Source organism: Sturnira hondurensis, unplaced genomic scaffold (genome assembly GCF_014824575.4).
Source record: "Sturnira hondurensis isolate 20B ecotype Veracruz unplaced genomic scaffold, ASM1482457v3 Scaffold0000780, whole genome shotgun sequence".
NCBI lineage: Eukaryota > Metazoa > Chordata > Mammalia > Chiroptera > Phyllostomidae > Sturnira > Sturnira hondurensis.
The window spans coordinates 19,046,938-19,050,191 of NW_028073411.1; the positions used below are offsets into that span (position 1 = coordinate 19,046,938).

Here is a 3,254-nt window from a genome sequence, read left to right on the forward strand (position 1 = left end):
GGGGGGGGGGGGGGGGGTGGTCCTAAACACCTGTCCTGTCTGCAAGTGACTATCACCTGTGCGTGAGCGTTAAGCCTCCCAGCAGTTTTAGCTTCATGGTGATATCAGAGGAACCTACGCAACTCCAGCGACACCCTCCTCTGTGTGCAAGGCTGCTCATGGGCCTCTGGGGTCCTTCGCAGGTACAGGCCCTGCATTAGCTGACACAGGGCACGTGCCAGGCTCTACAACAGCCCAGGGGACCAGCCCTCTCTCCCAGCATGCACACACCCCTATGGAACTCCCCGCCTGAAAGTGGGCCCAGCCCGGTGACTCTCCCAACAGAATGTGGCGGGAGGGATGAATGTCAGTGGGAAGACAAGGTCAGGAAACTGGCCCCCTTCTCGTTCCCTTGCTGCTTCTGAGCCGCAGGACAGGGGGTTCCACGTGGAAAGGAGCCGCCTCTCCTGAGGGGACTCCAGGGGGCACCACTCACAGCCTGAGAGCCCCATCGAGGGGACCCAGCTCAGTGGTGCACAGACTCCTGACCCACAGAAACAGAGATAATGATGGACTTGTTTTAAGGCACTAAGTTTTGGGATAATTTGTTGACACCAATACATAAATAATACAACCAGCATGATCACACCTTTAAAATTCCAAAAGTGGGAAAATAAAGAGCTTGACCAAACCCAACACCCAGTTCTGCAAGTCTTTCCCAAAAGTTCACAGAGCAAATTAAGTTTTAGAAAAAGTAAAGTGTACGTTTATAAAAAAAAACACAGAAGCATTGAGTAAGATGAGTAGTTACATTTGGCAAATAAAAGTTTCTAACCTGGACTACTCCGGGACTCCACTGGTTAAGATTTGCAACTAGGAAATGTTAAGCTGAAAATCTAAAGTGCTTTCTCCCAAGTAGCAAACTGAGCTGAGGCACAAAATGAAATACTGAACTGACAAGTTCAAGTGTCTCTCCTGGGAGTCCAAGCAGCCCAGAGTGAGATTTATACCTCCTCCTGCCCACCTGCTGGGTAAGTGTGTAAGCCTAAGGCAACTGATCTTTCTGAAAGTTCTGCTCCCCTGTATTTGTCCACACACTCGCTGCCAGAAGGCTGCTTGCTGACCTCGTGCCAGCTGTGGGGCTGTGGGGCTGTGGGGATGGGCACGGTGCTGGGCCAGGCGCTGGCCTACAGGCTGTCCCTTCTCCCAAACCCCCAGCAGTACCTCACTGGACACACGCTGGAGCCCTTCCCCAGGCAATGAGCATGCTCACCACACCCTACACTTTCACCCCCACTTCCTAATTAAACACAGGCAAGTTCTGGATAAGAGTCTGAGTTAAAGGTTTCAGAGAAGCCAAGGCCCCAGCCCAAGGTCCTCTGCTATGTTCCATTCCTGGAGAGAAGTTGCCCGAGTCAGCCGACTTTTCTGCACAGAGCCAACTGCCCCCAAAACATGCCCTGAAGCCCACACTCCTGGCTTGGACCCACCCCTCCTGGCACTGAAAACACCTCCAGACTCAGGAGGGAGGGTGCACCCGAACTCTCTGGGGCACAGGGCTGGTTTGGCAACAGGAACCATGAAGGTGCCAGACACTGCCCAGAGGGCCATGGCAAAGCCTGCAGCCCGGGAGCAGGGATTGGGAGAAAGGGGGGCAGTTTTCTGGGTCTTGGGGGTGGGCATTGTGCTTGCTGGCCTGGGAGCCAGTGTAGACTAGGAGCCTCCCTTCAATCTCTGGAGGCAGGGAGATGGGCCCCCTACCTGGCTCCACCCAGGCGGCTGTATCTGCCAAAGGGCCCTGGGGCTCAGACCTCAGGGGTGCTTGGGGGCCTCATGCCCCAGTGACCAGGATCCCCGATGCCCCAGAGCCTTCATAGCATGGGGGTCTAGTTGAGTGGGCTGGGGAGACTTCGGGCACCCCTAGATCCTGTCCCAGGGTGTTAATTCCTGGGGGCCTGGCTTGAGTCCCGGCATACCTTAGGGTCTACTCGTGAGGCCTGGGTGCTTCTTCATGACTTGTTGGGGGTCCTTCCTCCCTGGTGACCTGCCTCCAAGTCCAGGTCTGACCAGGGTCTTGGCCTCCCTGTGAGCCTGGCCTTCTTCAGGGTCCTGCCCCAGCATCCCAACCCTCTTAAGGGACCAGTGTGGGGCGCTGCTGGTTGCTGGAATCTGTCACATGGCACAAGCCCTGACCCCTTGGACTGTGCCAGGGTCCCAACCTCCAGGTGAGGGGCTGTCTCGGGTCCAGGAAGGGCTCAGAGGAACTGTTCCCAGGATCCCTGTCCTCTTTGAATCTAGAGTTCCAGTTCTCCCCAGCGGGTGTATCCCCGAGTCCTGACCTTTCCATGGCCTATCCCAGGGTCCAGACCTCCCGCTGACCCCTCCCAGAGCCCCGGCCCTCCCCGGATCCTGTGTGGTCCTGGGGTCCGACCTTCCGCAGTGACGGGTCTTAGGGTCTACCAGACTTGGGGTCCCAGCCCTCCTTGGTGACCCGTACTGGTTTCGGACCGTCCTCAATGCCCCATCCCACGGCTGCACGATCTTCAGTGATCCGTCTCTGAGTCTGGCGCTTGCTGTGGTCCCTGCCTGCTGGGTCCCGGGATCGGCCCTCCCCGGCGGCCCGTCCCGGGCTCCGGTCCTCCCGGTCCCTCCCCGGTGACCAGGCCCCCGGGGTCCTGCGCATCGGTGTCGCGCTCCTACGGCTGGGCCGACGAGAGCGCAGGGCACAGGTCAGGGTTCGGAGCCTCTCGAGCAGAGGCCGCGGCCTGAGCAGCTGGCGCCGCGGGCCAGGCCGGGCGGGGCGCGGGCTCACTGACCTGCCGTCTCGGCTGCGGACGAGCGGGGCGCACGCGGGGGCAGCGAAGGGATGGGAGGGGGCGCCGCTGCCTCCTGGTCCCCCCCAAGAGCCGGAGAAAAAAACCCGTCCGGAGTTTAAAACAAAGAGGCGGAAATGCCCGAATGGAGCCGAGCGGCGAGTCGGGGGCGCCGCGTTTGGAGCATGCGCACTGAGCGTTCCGGCTCCCACCCTGCAGCCGGGCGGGGGCGGGTCCTAGCGGGGGCGGGTTAGGGGCGTAGTCATAGGGCGCAAGCGCGTTCGACCAGGGCTCAGAGGCTTCCGGAGAGTGGAGGGTGCTAGGGGCGGGGTCTGGGGCGGGGACGTGGTCGGAGGGAGCAGCTCTGCGGAGGAACTCGACTGGGAGCTTGGGACCGGCGATAGGTCGAGGAGGTGAGGCCGGAGGCGGGTCCTGAAGGGGGGGGCGGGTCAAAGCGGAGGC

The 3,254-nt window shown here is 60.2% G+C and overlaps 1 protein-coding gene across 3 annotated transcripts in view; it reads right to left on the minus strand.

Moving 5' to 3' along the window:
* PCGF3 (polycomb group ring finger 3) overlaps positions 1-2,996 on the minus strand; it is a 27,099-nt gene extending 24,103 nt beyond the window's left edge. The window contains exon 1 of one of the 3 annotated variants that reach the window (XR_005066712.1): positions 2,796-2,996. The gene's annotated coding sequence lies outside the window, so the exon portion shown is untranslated. The remainder of the gene's footprint in view (positions 1-2,795) is intronic. The other 2 variants (XR_005066711.1, XM_037047473.1) reach the window with 2 other exon arrangements.
* Between the last annotated feature and the right edge of the window lie 258 nt (positions 2,997-3,254).